This window comes from Cygnus atratus, chromosome 5 (assembly GCF_013377495.2).
Source record: "Cygnus atratus isolate AKBS03 ecotype Queensland, Australia chromosome 5, CAtr_DNAZoo_HiC_assembly, whole genome shotgun sequence".
NCBI lineage: Eukaryota > Metazoa > Chordata > Aves > Anseriformes > Anatidae > Cygnus > Cygnus atratus.
Window position 1 is genome coordinate 55977530 of NC_066366.1, and position 26363 is coordinate 56003892.

Here is a 26363-nt window from a genome sequence, read left to right on the forward strand (position 1 = left end):
AATACAGTACAGATTTTCAATAAGATTTGTGACCTTGGGTCTAGAAAAAAGAATACAATGTGATGTCCAGTGCTTTTGCTGTCCTCCATCCATACCACACCCTCTGTGCTACAGTCTCCTGCTAATGAGCCCCATTTTAGCTTGCAATAGGTAGAGCCATTCAAAGCCTCATGCATGATTAGTCTGTCGCCTTTCACACTGCTGATCATGAAGTGCTGCTGACCTGATGGTGGGGCTGTGCAAAATAATGGGCAGCTGCTCCTCCCCTTCCTCAAGGTCCCTGACACAACGAATCCCAGAGGGCTCACCACTCTTATTTGATGTCTGTGCTCAACAATTAAGGGACACAGAGAGCAATGGAAGGGGTCTCTTGAGTCATCAAGTCCAGTCTTCTGCTATTGCAGACCACCCCTGTGTTATTCCTTTCACTAGCTGATCAAGGACCAGTTTAAAACTACTTCTTTTCCCCCTTCTGCTCCAAACAGAAAGCTCTTCCAGAATTGAACTCTTCTGAAGATTAGCAAATCCAGCTGGAGGATATTTCTGGTTAGTCTGCTCATTAGTTTTTGTGACAACATTTTCCTTTAGCTTAATTACCTCATCTTCCTCCTCTGACATTTACCTCACTAATATGTTTATAGAGAACAAATTATCTCACCTCTCAGGCTTTGTTTGGCTGGGCTGACCAACACTACTTTGTTTTCATCCCCTAATTTAGACTCTCCATTCTCTGTTGTACCCACTGAAGTAACTTTTTTTTAACTTAAGGTTGAGGAGAGCTGTAGGAAGGTTTGACCAGTGCTTCCTATGGTAGTACTGCATCTTCTGGAAACACCATCCTTTTTATGGGACTTATTATACACTGTCACATTTGTGGCTGATACAGTAATCCTCAGGATAAACCACTCCATTTAAATTTCTGTAGAGCTGCTTCGTTGTTAGGAATAGCAAGAACAGTTTGTTTTCCTTTTGCATTTCTTGCCCTGACTCAGACTGACTTTGGCAGTTATTGCTTCCTCTCTAGCTAAAAATTTTGATTTCTAAGACTGCTGTCCATATGCCTTTTGAGTTGATTTTTAAGTACATAAGAAATAGATCTGAGCTGCAGTTCATCTTGCCCAAGGCTGTCCCTCCAGCAGTGCAGGCTGGAGATGCTGTATAGGATGAGCACTGGCATCTGCTACCTTCTGCGGTCTGCCCCCCTGCTCTACCAGCATCCAGGTTTGTTCTGTTTGTATGTCCTTGCCTGGAGCTTTTTGTATCCACTCCTGGACCTGTCGTACATGAATATGTCTAATCCCTCTCTGACCCTGCAGATACTCTCAGCCTCCACAACCTCCTGTGTCAGCAGGTTCCACAAGTTCACTACCCCAGTGCAAAGAAGTACTTGCTTTCTTTCACCTCTTTTAAACTGATACCATTAGTTTCACTGAATGACCCCTGTCCCTCATACTGCAGATATGGGTGAATGAGTTCTGCATTCAGCTTATCCTTCAGTTTTATACTTTCAAGACTTTGACAACCTTGATTACATCCCTTGGCTTTCCCCTCCTCAAACCAGAATCTGAGCTTTTTCCATCTCTCTTCATGAGGCTGCTCCACTCCCTTGATCATTTATCTGCCTGTCTGTACCTTTTCCTTAACTCCATTATACCCTTCTGGAGATGCAAGACTAGACCAGCAACTGGTCCTCAAGATGTGGTTCCAACCCAAGAAAAATGATTCCCTTTGTCTTGTTCTCAATAACCTGCTTCAAGATGCCCAAGTTGCCATTTTTTTATTTTTATTTTTTTTCTGCTGCTGCACACTGAGCTGATGGTTTCAAAGAATTATATTCCTAAATACCATCCCTCTTTACTCCCATCAGCATGGGATAGCGTTGACAACATCAGCAAATAATGTTGACACAATGCTAAGCAAAGGCCAGGATACTGTGAGCTGTGCCTCAGAGTTAGTTTCCTTGTAGGTATGGTAGTGAGTAATTCCTGCAGGTAAGGGCTGAAACCAAGCAGAATACTTGGCACTTTAGCATCAATTGTGCAGACAATTCTATATGACCCTGTCTGTACTATTGTCTTCCATTGCAAATAGGTCAGCTTAATTTAAATGCATATGAGGAGCATCTTGAAGGACTGGCCCTCAGGACTCAGTTCAAACTTTGGTTACATAAAGCAGCTTTTATTCACTCTGGATGTAATAACAAATCTATAACTGAGTTCAGAATTAAGCTCCTTGTGTGCATGCAAATCATGCATTTTAGCCACAAGCTTTGCTAACAATGCAGAGGCAGAACAAAAATGATGGAGGGAGCAGAGAGCCCATTCTCCCATCTCTTCAGAATTTCTTTAGAAAATGATTGTACAAGCCCTAGTCTTTGACCTTTGTGCTAAAGTGGCAATCTTTAATTACAAGCAATTGGCCCCCATGAAGAAGGGTAAATCAGTCACTTACTATAACATGTTATCATCTTCCTGATATTTTGGTATTATGAGCCCATTTTTGCTAGATGGAAGGATCACTAATTGTTCATCTCAGATAAAGAAAAAACACACACAAAAAGAATCTAATGATAATAATTTAAAACTGAAAGCTTAAACCCACAGGTGCAGCAAAATTAACCCACGAATTCTGAAAAGTATTTCCAGATTTCAGTCCTTCCTGGCGTCAGTGTAATGTCCTTGTGTTTATGCTGGCAATAGAGGTTCTTCGGTAAGTCTTTGTTCCCTAGCACAAAACGATTTAACCTGCAAGCACAAGCCTCGTTATTATAACAATGATCAATAGTGCCATTCCCATCTCTACCTTTTAAATTATAAATCTTATTGCCAGGCATCTCAAAATGAACCATAAAAACATATTCTGGGGTGACATACTTACTATGTAATGGCTTAGGACAGGAATATTATTTACTATTACTAGATTTGGGTTCCTATCATGTTAAATGCTTTAAAAGAAAAGAAAAAAACATTGCCACACATCACTTGAGACAGAGGCAGGTAACTACGGAAGATTGCTTTTTTACTGCAGCCGTACAGGGAAACCTATACCACAGTCTTTTGTTTTTGGTCCTCAGTTTTTTCCTGCCCCTTTTTTGGCCTTCATAGTCTTTGCTTACATTTGGCTTGAAGATCTCTTCAGCTTCTTTCTCTTCTTGGGCACTAACAACCAAACCTGTTGTTAGGAGCAGTGGAGGAGTGAGAAAGCTGAAAGTGAAGATTGGTAGAGATTGCACAGCTGGAACTGCATTAATCCTCACTAATCCCTCACCTGTAGGTTCTGAGTATGGGCACAACAGAGCCTGGATAATGAGAACATAAGTGAAGTAATTCAGGGTAAAAACAGATAATCCTGGGACTTGGAGAGGAGGTCTAAGGAAAAGGAGGAGGTAGAAAGTGGCTGTGAACAAGGTTGGAAAGTATGACACACAAACTGATATGGGGATGAGAGACGCTCTGAAGCAACAGGAGGAAAAGGGGGAACTGGCAGAAAAGGCTTTACCTAGGTTCTTGGGAAGTCATTCCAGTGGGATCCAAGTTTATTCCTGATTGTTTTTCTAGACAGGATGAATGTGGACATGTACTTAAGAGCTTTGCTGAATTTGGGGTCATGTCATCCATGGCGAAATAAAATAAATACAACAAGGCCAAGGAAAGAAAGATAATGGAAATGTCAGAAATGTAAAGCTGGAAGGAACCTCAAGACATCTTCAAGTTCCTACCTGAGGCAGCTATCCAGATATCTAGACTCCCTCAGGTGGTTATTGCTGTCTTGTCAAAGAACCTGGACAGACAGGTGATGGAAAAGTTTAATGTGACTTGAAAAAAGCAATGAATTAAGCAACGGGATAAAGCTACTGAAAAAAAAAAAAAAAAAGAGAAGATCCTTCAAGATATACCATAGAAGGCAAGGAAAAGAAATATGTGTCCAAGGGGGAAGAAGAATTTAAAACAATGGAAAATCAGGCATCTGTGTTAAATCAAAACTTGAAGAAACTGCACATAAGGAATTGATTCTCTGTTGCTGCAAGAAGCTGTTCAGGAGAAACTAGGGTTTAGAAGGACAGCCATCGCCCTTGCCCTCAGGGGAATGTGCTAGGAGAGAGGCAGAATGCAGAATGTTTCCTATGTACTTTATCAGCAATGCGGGTTGCTCTTAATTTTATTTTTTTCAAATTGTTCTTTATTTCGGGGGTATTTTTAATAATTTAAATTAAGAATAAAATATAAATAATATACATAATTTAAATTTTAAAGCAAAAGAAGCCACTAACACATGAGCTCCAGTAGGTCAAGGACCTTCTGCTAATACTGCTTCGAGTGATTGCTTGCCAAATATCTCAAACTGAAGCTTAGAGCCTTGCTTAATGTAGGCAAGTGGATTTGTATCCATTTTCCTGAAATTATGCTAGTTTAAACCAAAAGGGGCAATGGTAAACTTTATATCTGGGTACTGCAAGCAAACACAGAAAATCCGAAGATCAGTATGTGAATAGCAGATTGTGGTTTCTGTGTTTTCCAAGAGTGTGTTGCTATTGTTTCAGTAGACTGAAACTTGCAAAATAGCTCCCCTGTGCAATGTTCTAAATGAGTTTAAGGACATTTCTCTGAGTAGACAATAAGCAGTGCCATGAGATGAATGGATAAAGTATGGTTTCCTGCAGTGTTGTGCTGGATTCTCCACTGTTTTTCAAGATGATCACCTACAAAAACGACTTTTGTCGTTGGAGCATAACTAAAACCATTTTCCCTTGTTCATCCTCTATTGTTTAGTAAGGGTTTTGTTTATCTTTCTGTCATTTCTTCAGTGGAAGCATAAAAGGGATCTTTCTTTACCTGGGTACCTGTGTTTGTCATAGCTGCAGAAGCATATCTTTGAGATCTCTACCACCCAGACATAGTTACTTGAAGGTGCCCAGCAAGTTTAATGTGCAGAAAAGACAGACAAATTTATGCACACACAAGCAGATGACATAATTAAATATGCTTCTATTCTTTTGGAAACCCGTGAAAACAGTTCTTGGATCTCATTCCATTATTTAGCACATTCCTGCTTTAAAAGATTTTTCCATGGTGTCTCTTGAATGTTACTGTCACACTCTGCATTAGGGATGAAAAAAAATCTCTTCTTATCAGCATATTTCTGGAAATTTTTCCTGTAGTGGAAACAAAATTTTCTGGTTCTGGATCAGTAGCTGAATAGACTACAGAAAGGCAGTGAAGTGCAGGCTGCATCCTAGCACATGCAGCAGAGCGAGCATGGAGAAAAAGAGGGACAAGGGAATTGTTGCCTGCACCTTCATATAGCCCACTAAATCTCAAACTTGCACAATATATGCACAATATGTGCACAATATATGCACAAACAGTATTCTCTTGGGACCGTTTAGTGTAAGGGCCTGCTGTGCATAGGCAGCAGAGTACACAGACTGTGCAACATTGCTTTTTCAAATGTTCACTGCTTGCCGCATCAAGAGTCAGTGGAAGAAAGGTCTTCAGCAGCCACTGGCTTTGCTCAGAGCCCCTCTTCTCTGTCCTGCCAATGGCCTGTAGTTTCTAAGATTGCCTTAAGTAACTCTCTTGGTAGTATTTCTCTTTTCCTTAAAAGCTAAGGCCAAGCAAATAGTCATAATCTCAAAGATACTTAGAAGAGAAATTCATTTTAGTGTGCCCTGAAATCATTCGAAGGATGTAATGCTATTAAGCAGAACTTGAAACCTGTGGAAAGGTTTCTGCTCGCTTCTTTCCTTGATGTGAAGATATATTACTGCCAGGCATTCCTGGATTTTAATTCAGACCATTTTACTTTAATGTAGTTTGTGTGTTAATAATGCATACATGCCTAATTCAATATGAACAGTACCATGCCTAAACTCGGAAAATATTAAATTTATGCTGGTTTTTAATTTCTGGTTTACAGGAATGAAGAACTAGCTATTTTTATAATTTTTGACCTATCCCTATCTCCCTAACATTCTATCTCTCTTGGTTCATTTGTTAAACTAAATTTTAGGGATTTCAGTCCTTTTCATTCCATTTCATATTGAATTTATTTCCCCCTGTTGTAAGGTGCTCTGATTTTTTTTTAATTATTTTACTTTTTGTTTCAAATAAAACCAAGGGACTTCTGTAAACCCACAGCTTTCTGGTTGGCAGATTGCCACTGTTACTTAGCCTGTAAGCACAACTGAACTCTTCCAAGAGCTTACAATGTTCCCTTTGTTTCTTATTAGGTTTGTTTTCTGCCTCTTAATTCCTCAAACAATTCACATTTAAGTTAACTGCTCCCATGGCTGAACACCATATTTAGGGGAGCAAAAAGTAAATAAAACCAAAATGCTGATTTAGAAGCTTTGACCACAACATCAGCTGCTCTAAACCAGCAGAAATGAAATGGGTTTGACTTACAGCTGCTGAAGATCCGGTTTATTTGATCCAGAAATTGAAGGGAAAAAGAAATGGTTGAAGGAAAACTGTTTTCTTTAGAGACTGCTCAGCAGATTTTGCCACAAATAACACCAGTGGGATTCAGTGAGTTTTCAGGCAGAAGCATTTAAAGAACTGCAGCCCTGTAAGGGATAGGATCCCAAGTGCTGGGCAGAGATACTGCAAAGGGATTCACTCCATCTGTATCAAACCTTAGACATCCAGGGTAGGACTGTTGCCCTGACAAAAGGATATGGTGGTGTTATAGGTGCCTGTGGCTGCCTACCTTGCAACTGCCGTCCCAGAAAGGTGCTGTGAGATGGGCTGGCTGTCCTGTAGCTCTGATACCTAAGGAAGTTGTTGTAGCACTCTACAGCTGTGGCACCTGAATCCCACTGTAGGTTGAGCTGGGTGTCCAAAATTAACTCTTTTATATCCTCTCTGCTTTGCTCTGTGACTGTGTCTGAAGAAGCATAGGTGCAACAGTGCAGGTTACTTTGCTTAGTACCAGAAGAAGTGCAGCTTCTTTGACATACAATCCTTCTTCCTCACGGGCACTTCTAACAAATGTAAATTAAAAAGCCTGCCTCTTCAAGCAGAATGTGCTGTGCATAAAATGCATTTGCCAAATATTTTCAGCACTGCAATAATCCATTCCATGATTTAAAAGCCTTGTAAACATGTCAAAATGGATGGTTGGTTCTACCATCTTTGTGCCATCTATTGCACTGAATAAATAAAAGGAAATGCAATTTATTCAGTGCTTTGGAAGCTCAACATTTCTCTCACTGATGTGTGACAACTATTATCATATTTATTGTCAACATTACACTCCTAAGCATGCAGGTGATGCATTGTGACTATTTCATACTGATAAAGCCATCAATAACTTCCTACCGGACCTTATTTGCTCAGTTGAATCTGCACAGCTGGCTGGGATATCAGGAGGTAACTGATGAGAGGTTCAAACAAAATAAAATAAACCAGGAAAAGTCATGTTGACTGACGGAATATATTTTAACTTAAAAAAAAACAATCGAATGAAAAGTTTGGTGTGTTTTCTGTGGGGCTAGCCAAAGCCAAAGTTTTGCAGTCCACTGTCTTCTTTGTGGGATTTAAGCAGCCTCCATAAAGATGACAAGATCAGGTAGCAGATAGTTTGTGTGTTTCCAAATAGGCTGCAAAAATATCTTGCAGCAACTAATACAAACCATTTACCACCTAACCATTCTGACGTATTTATATTTTCAAAGGTACCACTGAAAGGAAAATAAAATTAAAAAGGGCCCCTCTCACAGGGCATAGTGGAGGAAGCAGCCCTGCCAAGTCCCAGGGGCTTACTTAGTCACCGTTCTCTGAGACACTGAGGAAGAAGCTCTGCTTTTGCAGCCTGTCAGCTTTATGTTTAATGTTTGTGCAGGATCTTTGATCTCTTATTTATACATATTTCTCCAGGACAGGGAAGCAAGCAGAAATAGAAATTTTATTTATATAAATCTTTCTGTATCCCAGAGGTCAAGAACAACAGCATTTTAAACAAAGTGGAGGAATTTATCTTTGCCTCTTATTTTGCAGGAGACTTGTGTATTTTAGATTATGCCTCCAGATGAGGCTCAGGTATACCAACATATAATAGAATCATAGAATCACAGAATATCCCAAGTTGGCAGGGACCCACAAGGGTCATCAAGTCCAACTCCTGGCTCCACACAGGACCACCCAAAACTAGACCATATGTCTGAGAGCGGTGTCCAAACGCTGCTTGAGTGCCAGCAGGCTCAGTGCTGTGACCATGTCCCTGGGGAGCCTGTCCGAGTGCCCGACCACCTGCTGGGTGCAGAACCTTTCCCTAACACCCATCCTGAGCCTCCCCTGTCCCAGATCCATGCCATTCCCTTGGGTCCTATGTATGAGTAAACTTGTCTTGTAGGTGACGCTGCTGTAGTTTGTCTGGGTGAGTTCATGTGTTTGTGACACTATGCCATCTTTGGGTTGTCTCCAGAGTCCCATGATTGTCTTGGCCATCTTCAACCTGTTTTCTGGTCTGGCAGGGAGATGAACCATACACAGGTGTTTAAAACTAGGCCTTAAATGGTCAGTTTAGCTTCAGCATTCCTGTAGTCACTGAATCCAATTTGCAACTGGGATTAAGATCAACTGCAGTAAAGCTTCAAAAATTCCTCAGGAATTTCATTGTTCTCTGAAATTAATTTTATTGCAATGTGAGAACTATGTAGTCAAGTTGAAAAAAAAAACAAACCAAACCAAACAAAAACAACAAACAAAAAAAAAAACGCAAATGCTGTTTCCTTTTTGAGCCCAACCTGTAGTGTACTCCTGACATGTCTTACAAGCCAGTAGTTCCTGTGAAAAACATCAGTCCATAAGATTGCTCCTCTTTTCAAACATTACCTGAAGCTCCTCGACCTGAAGCTTCTTGACCACTTTTAAAACGGGTAAATATAAAAATATGCACTGCTTTATTTTAAGATACATGTACATCTCAGAGAAGTTCTTGGGAAGTGGGTGGTAATTTAGTTTTTTTTATTGCTATAGGAAATGTTTACATTGGCATGCATTAACCTTTTATTTTACTGTGTTTTTTTTAGTTTTTTTTTTTCCGTTAGTAATATTGTATCTGATTATGATCTGAAACAATTTGAATCATGTTCAAATTTTGATTTGAACAGTTGCTTTAATGAAAAGTTAACAAATACTGTTTTAGATTTTCTTACAAAGGTGCTTGTTGTTTTCTTGCAAAATGAATGTTTTAGTGAGTTTGTTTTTTTATTTGAAAAGTGTTTTTAATCCAAAAAAAGAGAAATGTTTGGATGCTAAATTTTTAAGGCTTCCTAGCTTATAATGAAAATAGCTCATGGAGATAACACAATATCCAGTCCAAACAGTTATGATCACATGATGATAATTGAAGTGTCATGTATACAAATATATAATAATTAGCAATTAATACAGTGAAAAATTGGCAATTAAAACAAAGTGGACTAGCATAGCTGAAGATCATAAAAAGACCCCATCACATGGTGACATAATGCCTTTGTTTTTAGACATTAAAATAAACCATGAAGAGCATATTTCTGTCATTTATGTGAAATCAAGTAGGTTAATCATTTATGATTTTTATGCTTCAAAGCTTATGTGTGCTACATGCTGTAGAGAGATCTAAACCATTACTCTAATGCCCAATGTACCATGCATGTTCCCTGCTGCTGCAGAGTCAGCCTCATCAAATTGAGCTTTGTCTAAAAGATATTTTAAATACATTATTGGATGAAAGGTGCTGCTTGATTATGCAAAACCAGCACAAGAATGCTAGTTAGCAAAGGTACATAGCTCTTGGCATTTGTTTTCTCTGAGAGTTCAGATAATCAAACCAAGGAATACGCATACAGAGGCATGATGCAAACCACGTATTCCAGACTAGATGTCACTAAGGTTCTGGGAAGATGAAACACGAAGCTGTGCTAAACATTTACACTTAAATTGCTTATCTGAAGCAATCACTAGCTATTAAATGCACAGTTGTCTCTAGCTGGGTAGCAAGACCAGAAAAAAATTCAGAAAGATGGAGGAGGAAAATGCAAACTTAAAAAGTCAGGTGGAATAAGTGGAAATATAGGAAAAATATAGAGTAGTGAGGTCAGAAGTTCCCATATTTAACTTGAGAATTTTTAAGAGTTTATTTCACTGTGTTGGCAGTCAGGAATTGCCTGCAGGTGAGCATTTGTCTGTGGCTCAGATCGAGTCAAGCAGTGTCCCCATGTCAAGTGGCTCATGTTCCACTGAGTGGGAACCTCTCCTCTCAGTCACGGCTGTGTAAATGGGCTCTAAATTATTCCTGACCAGCCTCTGCCAAACATTTTATGAATCTGGTCTGGAAGAATTGGCTTTTGGGAGTATTTTTCCATGCTCAGTCTTCCCCTCTGACAGGAAGATTTCCCATTGACATGGCTAAGATTTGATCAAAACATTAGGTAGAGTGTCATCCTCCATCAGCTCCATGTTCGTTGTAGCTACCAGCAAAGAAAAAGGCTGCTACAAGGGTAGCAAAAAGGGTTTTTGCTACAAGAGGAAAAGGGGGGGTTGAATCAAGCATTAAACAATCAGAATGCACAGTAAAACCAGGTAGATATGGTTCTTCTCAGGGTTAGCTCTGGAGCAACATATATGCAGAATGCAACTGTATTTAGGGACATACGTGTGCCATAAATAATAATGGATCTTAAAAATGTAATTTTCTGTCAGGAGTTTGCATGCTTGCAAAAGCTCGTAAATAACTGGTGTTTATTCCCCTCCAAATGACACTTTTGCAGTAGCTGATAATAGCTGAGTAAATAGTAGATGGGATGAATTCCTCCACTGATTTCAAATAAACCTTATGAGTTGGAGCAATAAAGAATGTTAAACAGTGTGCACAAAATAACATGCTGTTAGATACTATATATGCTGCTTCAGTAAACACTAAAGCATTTTGATCTTGGTTCCAATGTAGTAAACAGCAAGATAATAAGCTAAGGAATAATACTATTCTTTAGAAACTCTTCCAAATGCTTCTGCATACTGTTACCCTGTGCTTGAGACTGCTGGCAGGCGCCTCTGTCACTCCATTTCTGTGTCATTGCGATGAAATTGGTGTGAAGTTCAGATGAACATATTCATTTGCGCTGAAATTTATTAGTCTGACTTACATAATGGGTGGGTGAGTGTGGCTGCAAATGTAGCTCACAGCACACTCATGTCCTGTCCAGAACAAGTGATAAAGGACCCTGTCAGCAGCTCATAGAGATTTCTGTTGCCCCACTTATGCCACTTGTTTAAAAAAGAAGGGAAAGTATTCTTGCACAAGAAGCCTATAGACAAAACAGCAGCAACAAACCACAGCAGTTAGCCTGAAAAACCAATGCCCACCTAAAATGCCCATCTCTGTAGCAGCAGCCCCATCAGTCAGAACACAGGATAATTTAAAAAAAAAAAAAAAAAAGGAAATTATGCTGGCAATTGAAGCAGACCTAGGCTCACCCAGTCATAGAGATTTCAACGTTAACATGCCAGTATGTGCCCTAGCTCCTGGTACACCCTTTCACAAACCTAGTTAGGAAGACTCAGGGCCACATCTTCACCAGTGTTAAATTTCTGTCACTTGAGTGAGATCAGTTTTTCCCGCCTTTAATCCATGAATTACAGCCCAGGGCCCTCTTGCTTGATGTTTTTTAGCCCAGGAATCCTGTGCTTGGCCTGAGGACTCATCTGTAACAGGAGGACTTTTCTATGGCCTGTGGTCTTCCGAGGAGTTTGAATAAAAGCTGTCCTAGTTCCCAGGTATGTATCCTAATCCTGTGGACAGGGATACCAGTGCTCCTGATAAACAGCAGGAGCTCAGATATACCCTGGGATCAGCACTTCCTATTGCCAGCACCAGGCAGCTCCAGCTCCACACATAGCTCTGTTCACTGACCTTCTGACTCCCCCTGCACACTGTGAACCACACTGGGGATGTTTCCAGCTCTCTTCATTGGTTTTATGATATGTTCCATGCGCTGATCTCCATTCCCTTAAATCATCCTGTTGGAGTCTCACTTCAGATACTGCACTATCAAAATTGGAGATGCTTAAGATACATCTCAGAGTCTCTTCCAACTTCTTGCTGAAACTCTAAAGATTTGTAAAATGGTGTAGGAACTAAAAAGCTGGAGGTCCTGTAATATAATATAGTAAGAAGGCAGCTAGTTTTACTGGGCCTGCTGCAGCTCATACATCAACATACACTCAGCTCCCCTGCCTCTATGCTATAGATAACAGTGAGAATGGAGATGTGTTGCCTTCTGAGCGAGCTCTGAGTGAGCACGTAACTTGTCCTGTTTGTGGAAAGGTAAATGGAAACCATTTGGATCATTACACACTAGAAACATGGATGGCGTTTTCTGCTCAAAGAAAAGCTGCCACATACTATAGTGTTTGATGTAGGAAGAAAAAAGGGGAGGAGGAGGTGTTTAAGTCGTTAAGTGCTGCTGGCTCTGAAGGCTGTAATACTTAAAATTTTAATGGAGCAGTGACATTATTAGCCTTGTGATATGATGTGAGGTTCAAAGAATCAAGAGCATTTTCTGGGTCTTCGCCATTCTCATTAACAGAAGTTCTTGAAGGTGCTTGTGTTAATAAAGTAGAAGTAGTAGTAGACACAAAAGGCTAATGACCAAGGCTAAAGACTAATTTATTGAAGTGAATGAGCCAAAACTCTTGTGGAGTCAAAAGTACATGACAAATACATTAATCTCTAAGCAAAGAGAAATGCTTGAAAGTGTTAGTGTAACTTGAGGTGCTGTGTGAAAGGCCACCTTGAAAATATGTGGGATGAGTCCCCCTGCAAAAGACAGGAGGTCCAGTACTTCACTGAGTTTATTGCAGATTCTCAGCTCGGCTGGGCTTTACAACAGCATGGTTTGGGAGCGATTTCAAAAATAGCTTAAAAGGCAACTATGTGAACTTCATGCAGTACGCTACCAAGCAGATGCAATGACCTGCTGTGATGTGCACTGAAATCTGTTCCCCTCCTTGATTTCATTTACGCTGCTGTGATGCAGCATGTTCCAGGGCCTGATCTGAGACTTTCTGTGGCCCCTTAATCACTGCTGTGGTGAAGGGTTGCCCCCTATAGGGAAGGAAAAATATAATTCAGGCACCTCCTTCATTTACATAAGGTTTCTTCTGCTGATTTCTGGGAGGAGACTGGCAGAAGCTGAGCCTGGGACTCCCAGAAGTGGCCTGTTGCAGTAGCATGCCTTGTAGGATCCACCAGGGAATGAGAACAGAGGGAACAGCCAGGGAAAAAAAACGATTTCAGTGCCCTAGATATTTTTTTTTTTGGTCATCCATAATAAATAAGTAACCTTTTATTTATTTAATATGATATCTTTGTAGATTGAAGATGTTTGCAATAGCAGCACAATATGTGTAGTCCGAACAGCTGAGAGCATGACTTCACAAAAATCTGGACCCTGAGTTTAAGTGTCAGGTATGCTAACAAAGATTAGGTTTCAGTTTCTGCAATGCTATATCCTAAGGAGGTTGTCTCTTTGCTTTTTTTTTCTTTTTTTTTCTTTTTTTTTCTTTTTTTTCTTTTTTTCCCCATGATATTTGGCTAGCAAAGGGTTTCAGTGATTCGCTTTCAAGATAGCTCTGTGCAAAACTAGTCTGCGGGAGCAATGTCTTTTTAATCCCCATCAGTAAGGTGACCCTAAGTGTTTTAACCACATTCATGTGCTGCCAGCAAATTTTATGCTATTGATACAGATGGTATGGATAAGATTCTCTTTATCCTTCCTTTAGAGCTAAAACCTGTGTCGGTATCCACAGCGTTTGAATAGTCTGGTTTTAATAGAAACATGAAAACACCATATGGAGCCAGACAACCATTTCCTTCCTTCAGTGTGTTTGGCGAGTTTGAGTTTACTTTAACATGACATCTTATAAATCATGTATCATGTAGTGACCATATAAGGTTACCTTTTATTGAAAGGATATTGGTGTTGAGAGCTTGCTATGCTTGGATATTTATTAAGGAAATGAAAGATCTCTAGAACATATGATACGCCTTGTGTTGCTAAACATTATTAGTTTACCAACAGACAAGTGTTTCTTTCTCTTGCCCCTCTGAGCCTCCAAGATAAAATACTGAAATAAAATTTGCCCTTGGATTAAAGTCTAATACTGTGTACATCCTGTTGGAGCCACAGACTATTTGACAGGGTGTTTTGAAATCACTCCTGGCTTCATGTTTTATGCAGGAAGGAAACATACCTGTGGAGATAGCCTCAGGCAGTGGTAATTAAAATATGACCGTGTGCCACATGACCCTAAGGCATATTACTGCTTCAACCCTTCACCTTGCAGTTGTTAAAATACTGGGTTTGGCTTATTAACAAAGCACCATCTCAATGTAAGATATGTGCTGGGGGAAACGAGTCTATCGTCTTCCCCTTTGTAGGAAGGAAGCAGTAAGCAATAGCTGGGTAGGTTCTGTGACAATGTAATATCTGTCCATTTTCTGCTGTGGCAGCTGCAGAATGCCTAAAGCAGGTGGTACAGTGTAATGAATCCATCACTGTTGGAGAGGAAGCACAAATATAAAGGTAGTGGCAAAATAGAAATATCAGAATATAGGTTCCCGTGCATCCAGTCTCCTAAGTCCTCTGATTTTTCCTGATCTCTCACAGTGATCAAATCTGAAAAATGTGTCCCTGTTTTTTTCCTGTGTGTGTTGGGCTGTTAACCAGAGTGATCTGCTGACTGTTTCAGGAAGAAACCTGATTATCTCCTGGGAGAACCTGCTGCCTTGCAGGGAGAGGGACTACTTTCAAGTGTGACCCTCTTACCGCCCATGAAGCCATGTAGATACAGATCTTTCAGCTTGTGTCTCATCAGGGTATGTAATGTAAAGTGACAAGGCTTTTGTGACCTATTGGGATTGACTGTACCATGATACCAATACTTGATTTCTTCAAACTGCTTTTTACAAAAACAGGATACCTGAGCCCTTCTTATAGGCACAAAAGGAGAAAAATAAACAAACAAACAAAAAACAAAACAACAACAAAAACCCTGCCAACACAAATAAAAGGTTTTCCTTCCGGTATCACTTAGAATTGTTCTTTTCCAGTGCAGTTATGTACCAGTAATCCTCACAGTAGCTCCTAATGCTCAGAAAGTAATAAATATGGTGTCTCTGCACAAGTGGGGAACTGGAGGCTGGGAGAGCTCTCCACCATCTCAGATCCACAGCACTAGGCACAGAGCCCAGACTTTTTGAAAAGACGCAAACGCAGGACGTAGAGCTTTGCAGAACTTGGCAGCTCCCAGCGGGAGGGTTTGGGGCAGATCTTCCCAGATTCCCCAGGCAGCTTGATGGATGCTCAAGAGGGATGGTCTCTAGAAAAACCTGTGTGAAGCAGGATTTGGTGCTGGTGTGGTGATTGGTAACTGGAGTTTGTCATTAGTCAGCTTGTGGGGTTGGTGCTGTGTTGCAGTGCTGGGTGTGGATGTGCCTTCAGTACGTCGCACAGATAGAGCCCGTTTGCTTATGAATGGGCATGCTCTGGGACAGTCCTTGTTTTGTTCTGCATACGCACACATTACACCACACTACATCCATAGAGTTGTGCCTTGATACAGCAGAAGGATAATCAGAGACAGAAGTGGCAGCAGAACAAACAAATTGTATACCACCACAATGTCTCTGCAGGCAAATCCTAATGTTTGCAGACTGAGGCCAGCAAATGAAGGGCGTTCAGAAGTACAAAGTATGGTTAATGACCATCTTACAAATGCTGACTGTGTTTTCCTTACATTCACGTTTGTTTGCTTTGTGTTCTTTGTTTTCTTGCTGTTTCATAGAGGTCCAGTCCCTTTTCACTTACATTTGATTTCTTATAAATAGCTGTGCTCTGTTTTATGTATTCATGTTTAAAGCCATGTTTACTTCAAAGGCAGAGGGACTTCAGATGTCCTCCGTTTACTTCTGGCAGGGGACTTCAGACATCTGTTTTGTTCTCGTCCCATGTATGGAGCAGCGAGGAGCTTCCAGGCATTAATTCTGCCCATGAAATGCCCCACTTGAAGCTCACAACTCTTTCTGAGATTACTTTCCCCAACCTATCCTTACCTCAGTCACCTTTCCTCTTAGTTCCCAGTCTTTCTTCACCTTCTCTGCACATCACAAGGGCTCTGGGTTTAGACACAGAGGAGCTCGAAGTCCATGCCAGTCCCTTCTTCTGTGGCATCTTTGAACATCACTTTTCTGCCTGAGATGATTAAAGGTTTACTTTATTCAAGATGGATGAAGCAGGGCATTTCCTATGACTTCTGAGCTTTTAAAGTGTCCCCAGTTGAGGCAGCTTCAACAGACTGTGTAAACAGTTAAACTTCCACAGGGAACACCATCATCTTAGCACCTAATGAAATCCTATACTTTTGCACCTGGGAAGCTGCTAAGTGATTGTAAGTGCAGGGTCAAATTTAGCCTTGGTGTAATTGTCATACTTTCCAGTTTATGGTCCCGATGAGATTGTAGGCTTCATTTGGACGGAAAACAAATCAAGCCATTTCCTGCAGAAGCTGAATGAAATGACGTGGGGCTTCGTCAATCAATGTCATTTTGATAAGCTCATTAGAACCAGCAGCTGTTGGAGGGCAATGGCCAGAGGTTATGGTCTTAGCACCGTCATTAAGTCTGGCCTGACATACAGGTATGTAAACCATAACTCAAGATTTCAGTTAGGTAGATTTACACCAGCTGAAGGTCTAGCCTCCTTCTTTTATAATATTTGCCATAACTGTCACAACTGAAACATAGCAGATAACTCTTGAAATTTTTGGAAAGCAAAATTATCTATAAGTGTGTGTGTCTATCAGATTTATGCAAGTCTGTCATTTCAGTGGTATAATTTCCTGTTTGTTCATGTGAGGTAGCAAGAGCCTCATAGCCCTAGACAGAAGTAAAAGGGAAACAAAGTGTTAAATGCGCAAAAATTCCTTCCCTCTTACTCCTCATATTGTAATACAACAAAAGGGCAGTGAAAAGAAGATTAAAAAATAAGAGCCAATCCTTAAAACAGAGTTGTGATCAGTAGAGCATAAGCAGCACTTCAGAGTAAATTTTATAGAATTATAGGCAAAAATTCCATTCAGATATGCATCACAGATTAAACAGAAAACAAAAAGCACACAATGAGCACAGTGTTATATTTTCCAAAGGAAAATATATTACCACCGCTTAAAATGACAAAATATCAGAAAGATTTCCACTTCACGGTGTATTATTTTATATTAGAAAACTTTAAAACTTTAAAAGTGCTTTGGGCTGAGTTCAGAAAGGAAATGCTTGGGTTCATTATTTGATACCACCTCATATCCCGTGGTAGTAAAACAGGACTTGCATTGTCCTCTTGGGACTGCTCTGAACAAATGCAGCTTGTATGAACCCCATGAGCTTCTGGGGGGCAGGATTTTACAAGCGAGGTTCATTCTGACCTTTTTTTCTCTTAAACTCAATCTCATTGAGTGAATTGTTGAGTTTCACTCCTGACAAAAAGTGGTTGGTGGCTTCTGTTTTCCCTCCGTCAGGTTTTGCACATCAAAATGAGCAAAAGAGGGCTTATTCCCCTGTAACGTCATAGTGAGCCCAAGTGAAAAAGAATAAAACCTAGGCATTTATCTGAAACTGGATTGTGGAATCTGCCTGGTGATGCAAAAAGAAAATTAACACCTTGGTTGATAACTTGGATTGCTTTACTGGAATAACATTTTACAGCAATAATTGCTTCTTTCTGTGAAACCACACTTTCTTGGGACTATTTTAATTAGAAAGTTTCTTTCTTTCTGTCATACTCATGATGACAAAAGGAAACCTCTCAGGGTCCCTTCCATTGACTAACAGATGAAGTGCTTTCTGCTTTTTATAAAATATGGATGCCTGGCACTGAAGAAAGGTACAGTTTTGTGGTGTTTTCTGATTAGCTGCTGAGGCTGTACTGCATCTTGTCTGCTTTATGCTTGTCTTCGTTCTGGTGGTAGGGTATTTGAATGTTATAGTGAGAAGCAGTGAGTATTGGAATAGGATGAAAATAATTCAAAGTGCCCTTTAATAATGGTCTGGAGTTGTGTGTTTGCTGTTCGAGACACATGAAGATTTACAAAGAGACATTTTGGAGACATATAGAGCTCAGAAGATTGACCTAACCTGTATTTCTGATGCAACCAATTTGTTTCTATAAACATAAACTACTTCTTTCAGAATATGAATCAAAGAACCTGCCAGTGTGCTGGAGTTACTTGACTATTAGAGGAGGCTTCTGGTATGTTAGTCTTTGTGGCTATAAAATCTCCTTAGGGAATGGAAGCAAATTTATGGCCTATTACTACAACATGTTTAGTGTTTTCAGGCCTAGCTCTGGGTCTAGGAGATTATTTTTCTCCTTTACAGTTTAATTTATTAAACATAGATGGATTGTAGTGTTCATGGAATTCATGGGATTATAGAAAAGTGGGTTGGGAGGTCACCTAGTCCATTCCCCACTGCAGGAAAACATCAAGTTGTAAATGTATCTTCTCTCAGTGATATCTCCTCCACAGCATCCCAAAGGAGCCTGTTTGATTGTTCAACTCTCTATCGTGCTGGAAAATTTTTCCTAACCAAAAACAGTTTTGCTGAATTATGAACCATTTCTTTCTTGTCCTGTGTAGCAAGGTTACAGAGGAGACTGCTGTCTCTTTTAAAAAATCATTTACAAATTCAAAGATCCCTGTTGTGTTTTGCATTAGTCTTTTTTTCTCCCTACACTATGCAAGTCTACCTCTTTCTCATAAATGTCCAAATTTCTGGTCATTCATGTTGCTCTTCTTTGGACCTCATTGGCCTACATGTTCCTTAGAGTTAGTTGTGCAAAACGTCGTCTGGATATAATACCTTGAGGTCTTGCAGGTATTGAGTAAAGGAAAAACTTCTATTTTTCTTACACCTTTGTGTTCATCTTTTGACCAACTGTAGCACCCAGATCTTTACCTACAAAGTAGTACCAAGCCAATTATTCTTAATTCATATAACAAACTATTGCTGACTCGCTTGACTTGAATCCTATTTTTTGAGACTATTCCAGAACAGTCAAGAGCCTCTGCAGTGCTTCTTCTGTTCTGCAGCAGATGTGGAACCCTTCCCAACAATGTGCAATGTGATAACACCACGTTCTCTTGTATCATCCAGTTCATTAGCAATGAATAGTATCAGGCCAGGAGAGACCTGTGTGCAGTCCACTTGCTGCAGCCTTTGACAGCAAACCATTGGTAATTATTTTCTTCAGTACGGCTTTCTAACCAGTTTTATACTCACTCTTTACTAGTTTCCCCTAGTCCACATTTTCTTCTCTTATTTATCAGAATGTTATATGAGACAGTGTCAGAAACCTTACTAGGGTCAAGATATATGACACCTACTGCTTCTTCCATGTCTGAAAGGTCTATTATCCTGTGGGGGAAGGAAATTACATTAGTGTGACACAATTTGTTCTTGACAAATCCATGCTGGCTGTAACTCATCTCCTCGTTATCTTCTAGATGCTTACAAATAGTTTCTCTGATTGTTTGTTCCAGCATTAAAAGTAATAGAATTAGACAATTTGTCAATTAAACATGCATCTTATTGCACATTCATTACCTGAAACTGAACAAAGATGTGAATTTTGTCAATTTGCCCTTGTCTTAATAATGGTAAAAGTAAAGCTGCAGGTCTTTTTGCTCCTTGCCTGGAAAGAATGTGCCCTCTGGGATGAAGTCCATGGTCTGATCCCAACCTCTTTTTCTTTTTCTTCCTCTTTTTGTTTTAATAGGGAAATTTAATCAGGGAAATTGAAACGCCACAGGCTTAATGTGCTCTTTCAGTTCCAGTGGCAGCAGCCAGGTTTCACCTTGTGGGACAACTTGTGCAAGTCCCCCTTCACCTGGCTGGTGGGATGGAGAGGACTCGCTTTCATGTCCCCTTCCAGCAGAAGTGGCACTGCTGCACACTCCCACCGTGAAAGTGCTGATGCTCTGTGCACCACCCAGGAGGGAGGAAAACCAGTTGCTGCTGGTGGGGGACCTGGCAGCATGGTTCCAGGAACAGGGCTACCGAGATGCTGGAAGGGATCAGGAGGAGTCGGAAGGAAAGGGAGAAGTAAGGGCAGATAAAGCCCTAAATCATTTCACTTTGTTTGCAACCCAGCTAGAAAGGAAATGAGTGAAATTTCATTTGGCAAAATCATTCATCCCAAACTTGCTTTTCTTTAATCATCTAGCAAGATACATACAAACTGTAAGGCTTGTAAGAGCTCTTTATTATTTATTTCTTTGCATTCAATAATCATCACTGGTTAATATTTATTGCATGATGTGGCCGGCAGAATAGAGTGACCTTCCCACTTTTCTCCTCCCCCTACAGCTCCACTGTGGAAGGAGGCAGGTGTGGTAGGTCCCTCACTGAAGAAGTTTCCTCCAGCCCCCAGCCAACTTCAAAAGTCACTTGCTGTGATCTAAGAGGTTAATACCAAAACCACAGGGCAACACTTTTCAATAAATCTCCACCAACTGGTCTTAATCAGGTCCAGAAATGTTCCACCTTTTCTCTGCAGAAGGAAATAACAATAAAGAACGAAAGAAAAAAAAAAAAAAGGAAATAAGGAAAAAAGGAAGAAAGAAAAAAAGGAAGAAAGGAAAAAAGGAAGAAAGGGAAACAAAAGAAGAAACAACAGAGAAACTGAATAATGTACACGTTTTTCAGTTTTTAGTAGCTTCTACTGGGTGCTGCCCTATATAGAAACTTAAATTGAACACACTGGTATGCCACCCAACATCAGTTTCAAGATGAGCATCAAGACAATTACTCATAAATCTTTTTGATGGGCATATTATTTTTTTTTAACACAAATACTCAGAGAAGAATAAACATAAATAAAAAAATAAACCATGTGGTCTACTCCACATCTATGCAAAATGAATAAAGGTTTCTCTTCATGGCCTGTCCATTATGCTCCCCCAAGATGAGATTCGAGGTTGTGCAAGGTTTCAGATGTGCTTCTAGACAAAGGGAGAGAAGGGCGCATCCTACACTGCCACGTTTCTGATGCTTTCCATTATTTAGCAGAAATCATTAACCATTCCTTTGTTAGAACAGGCTGTCTGTGAAAGCCAGTTCAAGCAAATTCGCTGCTGCATGCAGCATGTTTTACACAAGGAAAATGCAACTGTTTGTGGAGATGCTTTTGTACAAGCACCGAATTGCCACTGTTAAAACTTTATCCAACTGTAAAAATATGAAGAAACTACACTAACTTTTTATTTATTTATTTATTTAATTTGCCTGTTTAATTGAAATAATTCCTATGCTTTTCTTGCTACTCTATATAATTTTATCTTCCTTTTCCACCACTTCCTGTATTTTTTTCCTCTGAGGCTTTGCAGAGGAGATGAAGTAGAGCTACATTCAGATATTTGGGGTGTCCCATGCACAGATTGTGAGCAAACAACAGTCTTGAAGATGTATCAACTACTCTGCTGTTAGTTTTGCAAAAATTACCTTCCAGTACAGGAAATCAAGTATGTTTTCTTGAAGTTTATGTTGAGCTGCAGATTTGTATCTTCTAAAGAAAGCTAATGAGCTTCCTGGTTTTCTCTGGAAAAATATGTCAGGCAGTGTTTAGGGTATAGATAGATTACCATGAGGTTTTTGGATGAGCATCAGAATTAAAAACAATAAACAAGTCAATACAATAAATGGTTGATTTGATATGTTTGCTGTTGCATTTTTTTCCCCAGCCATGTTTAATTTGGACACAGCAGAATTTCTCTGACTTGCATCTTTTTGGTGTGTTGGGGATTTGAAGGAATGGGTTAGTCTGGATTGGTCCTTAATATGCAGTGATTGCATTAGCTTGCTGTTTGGCAAGGACCTTACATGTAGCCCCTTGCAGCTGGTAAGGAGTTTTCCATGGCATAAGTGGGCTATTTTTTCTTTTTCTTTCTTTTCTTTTTTTTTTTTTTTTTTGGCTTAGGGTTTGGTGCATGACTTAAAAGGAATCATTCACTGGAGAAAGATATTGCCTCTTACTTTGCAAGCAAGCTGTTGTGAACACATACCTATTTGAAAAGTATTTGCCATGTCACGTTTTAAATACTTGGGGCCTGCAGTTCACTTGTGAGGAGATAACTGCATCACTACCATCCAAAGCCCTCCTTGTTGAGTGAAATTGGACCTAACTCTACCTGGCAGCTACCCTGGTATCTCCACCATGGAGAACTGTACCCAGGACTACAGGTGGGGCTTACACTACTGCTTTTCCCCTTACTCTTGTGTATGAAATATGGCTGCATCTGGCCCTGCTGCACAGGTACACCATAGCTCAAGAGCGAAGGAAGATGAGCAGCCCATTAATTTGGCCTCTGGCTGGCGCTGTGGCTTGGCTCTCCTTGTCCTTCTGCAAGTCATCTGCTTGCTCCAGTGTCAGTTGGATGGAAATAATGTGATTGATCTTAGTAGTCTTCAGTCCTGAGGCTGAAAATGGGAGAGGGGAGATGCTTGAGGTCTGTAGTAACATAACAGCTTTGAGAAAGTGAATAAAAAATAACTCTTTCCCGTTTCTTTTAACACAAATTCTGGGGCTGCTCACTGAAATGATCATCCTTAAAAAAGGCAAAAGGGAGTTTGATTTTTGTTACATACATCACATGGTTAAAATGGGGACCTCACTGCAATTGGACATTGAGGGACGGTCAAAAGTACAGATAGACAAACAAAACAGGTGAGACAGGGTCATACGGGACAGGTCCTTTAATGGGACCATCAACACATTAGTCTAAGTGCATCTGCAGCTCTTTCAGGGAGATGAAAACTTGACTGCTGAAACTTGTGAGAATGCAGGAGAGGAAGACCATCCTTAACTTGCCTTTTACTTATTCCCTCAGTCATTGGTCTCTCCGGCACAGGAGAGGAGCTCTGTCCTTGAATCCTCCACTCAGTCCAGGGTAGTGTAGTTCTCGCTGGATGCGGACACCAAATGTATGAGCTCAACATTCCCTTCCTGCACGTATTCCCATGAGCAATTCATGAGCCTGCAGGAAGCCAATGTTCTCTGGGCTAAAATGCATGGCAAAATTAAATCAGTTTTAAATTGGAGTTAATGCTAATAGCTATTTTTTCTCAGAGCTCAACATGTTCTGTTTCACATGCAAATCTCTCTTTAGTTCATAAAAAGCAGTTGTTTCTTTAACCTGTTTTTAAATTAGGTATTTTCTCTCATTTCCTGTATATCTGAAATACCTGACCACAGTTCCTGGTTATTATTAATGTAACACTCGTAATCACAGTAATAACTGTCTTCTTCATTTGCACAGCACCATTAGCCAAGCCTCCCCGCCAGTCAAATGTGATCAGAGAAGGAATTAGGTCTTTTCATTGGAGGCTAACAAACTAAAGGTGTGACAGGACACAGTGGAGTGCCTGGAGTCTCACCAGACTTGGAAGTGAATAGGTAAGCAGTGCACAGACATTAGTCCTGGAGAGCTCATCGAGGGGGATTTTTCTGGGACTTCTCACAGGAAAAGAGAGAGGACCATTGAGAAACTTGCTTTGCACACAGAGTAGTGTGTGCTTGAGTGTGTGTCTTCAAAGGGTAAAGTGCAGCTAAATGGTCAGCTCTCCTGAATGTCAGTGAAAGTTGGATACCTGAATGCCCTTTGACTGGTTTGCAGGCTGCCTGCTTGCAGTGGACAGAAGGACACAGTTTCTGCTCTGGCAGGTAAGCTCAGGAGCACATTAAACTGCTTTGGTTATTTGTGTGGATTATTGTTAGTGCCCCAGGTAGGTTCAATGTCCAAGCACGATAGTACAGAAGCTTCATTCAATATGAATATTTCAATATGAATTCAATTCATTCATTCAATATGAATATATGAATATAAAAATGAATATTTCTTTCTGATTTCCTTCTCTGCTCTGGTCAGGATGACCCCTTCCTTTGTTTCTGCATGACACTTTGTGTACTCTTTGGTTGTTCAGTGATTACATTACAGGCATTACACAGACATCCAAGTCTTCATTACCATCATAAAAAAATAAAAAATAAAAAAAAAATCCCATGCTGTTTTCTGCAATGCTTTAAGGCTATTTGCAAATTAAAAGTCAGTGGAGAGTGCAACAGGCTGCTTGCTCAGCAGGGTTGGTGGCAGGGAGCGGAGCGGCTTGGCCCCGTCTGTGCATGCCTGCTCACAGAGACGTTTGCCCGGGGACCAGCAGCAGGAGCCAGCTCTCTTCCAGGCTTCCCTGGGGGCTGAGCCTCCTCCTGGCTGTTGGCAGTTCCGTCAGTACCGTTTGATGCCCTTTGGGTACACGTAACCATGGGACGTTATGGGCACATTTAATAATGACATAGTAAAGGGATATTTGGAGGAGTCACGTGGAGGCTGAAGCTCTGCAGAGGTCAGCTCCTGGCGTGACAGCAACTCCTTCCTGCAGTGCTGCAAAGGTCACCTTTGAAATTTTTATTTATTTATTTATTTATTAATCCAGATTGCAGCAATGGCTGGGGACAGCATCCTTTTGCTCTGTGTAAGGGAGCTTTTCCACCATCCAGAGAAACTACGGCAGCACTTCTCTCTTTGTTCTTCGCAGCCGCTCCTCAGTGCCTCCCTTTCCCTTCCCGCACCTGGGTTTTCCTAGAAGTGCTGGCTCCCAGTTTTGCTCCCTGTCAGCATATTGCCTGCCTGCCTCTGCTTTTTGTCTAGCCAGAGTCAAACTTATTATTCAATCAAAACTCAGCAGGAGTTTTGCTGAATTATTGTAAACTTACTGGGGCAAAAGCTGTGCCTTCCTACTCAGCAGTGAGATACCATGCATATTGATTGTGGCTGAGAGAAAATAAAAATGAATACATTCATATTGATTACATGTGTTCTTACTCACTATGAGACTCACTGCACAGCCCCAGTAGATTTATGATTTCCCTTTATGACTATTAGCAATAAATCTATTTCTTTTTTTTCCCACCTTCTCTTTTTCTTTTCCTTTTCCTTTAGTAATCTCATGTTCTGCAGAATTAATTTGAATAAAGAGTGTGGACAGTAAAATAACTTGTGGGACAGTTTGATAAGCTGCCTTTAACTTCCCACTCACACTGAAAATCCCTCCTTGACATGTCTCAAACCCAAACAATTCCTCCCAGATGCAGTTCAGATGGTCTGGGTCCACCAGACACAAGTTTTGTGCACCAGTGCACTTCTTCTAATGAACATGCAATTTCTTTCGCAGTGCAATTATGACGGTACAGCTGGGGACCAGACATGCAAAGCAATGCTTTTCTTCCAGCCTGGGAAACTACAGATACTTGCTTTGTTCCAGGTATATATTGGATATTTCTGAATTTAAGCACTACAACATTACTTATTATTTTCTCTTGGAATCCTCTGTTCCGTGTCACATATCTCCTGAAGTGAATGGTATTGTAAAGCTTAGGCATACTGTGCAGACTTAAATTCCTTTGCTTTGGAGAGCAAGACTTTGGTTTATGAGCAGGAATTGAGCAATCTAAGTGCATTATGCCTGTATTGCCATATTAAATTGATGGCATAGAGCTCTAAGCAGGGCTGACATTTCTGTCTGTCATCCACATACAACAGATTTGAACTGAGTTGGCAAATTGGAGTGAGGCAGAAATGGGTGAAAAGGGTGCCCTCCCAAAGCAGAAAGGAGCCAGATGGAGTGATACCAAAGATGGAATGAAAAAGCTACAGTTTGTGGGCTCTGTAGAAAGAAGCAGAAAACTGAAGGGTGTGAATATAGGTGGAGATGCAGTAAAGTAAAACAGAACATAACGAAGAGAAATGGACAAGACTAAGAGAAAGTTTATGACCAATACCATGGAAGAGGTATCCTGCTGTTGACATCTGCTAGGCTCAGGAGGAGTCTCCCTCAGAAAGATATTGAAATTCCTTCGCTCAACACATTTAAAAATAGACTAAACAAACCCCAGTGAGCCAGACTCTCATCCTCTTACTCACATGGGGCCGTAACTCACTCCAGCAGTCGTCCTTTTGAAGCCTGGGAATCCTTGCAGGCTGAGAGGGGTTGATCTGGATGCAAGGCAGAAATCTGGTCCCGGTTGCTGCAAGGAGCGATCCTGCATCGTAGCAGACATGAATCAGATGAATGATCAGCTCTTTTCACATCGGACACACTGCACTGGCACATGCCTTCCTGTATAGTTATGAACTCAAGGAAGAGACTTAAAGCAAAGCATGTGTTAAAAGGATTTGCAGAAGCTGCAGGAGGGCTGCATACAGGAAAATACAGGAGTGCTGTCTCACTTCCATCCAACCTCAGCAGAGCTCTAATAAATGTATAAACTA

General features: G+C 40.5%; 1 long non-coding RNA gene across 2 annotated transcripts in view; it reads left to right on the forward strand.

The window, feature by feature from the left end:
- The window catches only part of LOC118250301 (uncharacterized), a 57680-nt gene extending 31688 nt beyond the window's left edge, over nt 1–25992 (forward strand). Inside the window, exons 6-11 of one of the 2 annotated variants that reach the window (XR_004779411.2) lie at nt 11655–11759; nt 13359–13452; nt 14736–14862; nt 23355–23491; nt 25267–25356; nt 25635–25992. This is a non-coding gene — a long non-coding RNA (uncharacterized LOC118250301). Of the gene's footprint in view, nt 1–11654; nt 11760–13358; nt 13453–14735; nt 14863–23354; nt 23492–25266 lie in introns of both variants that reach the window. The other variant, XR_004779410.2, reaches the window with a different exon arrangement.
- Nucleotides 25993–26363: the final 371 nt, after the last annotated feature.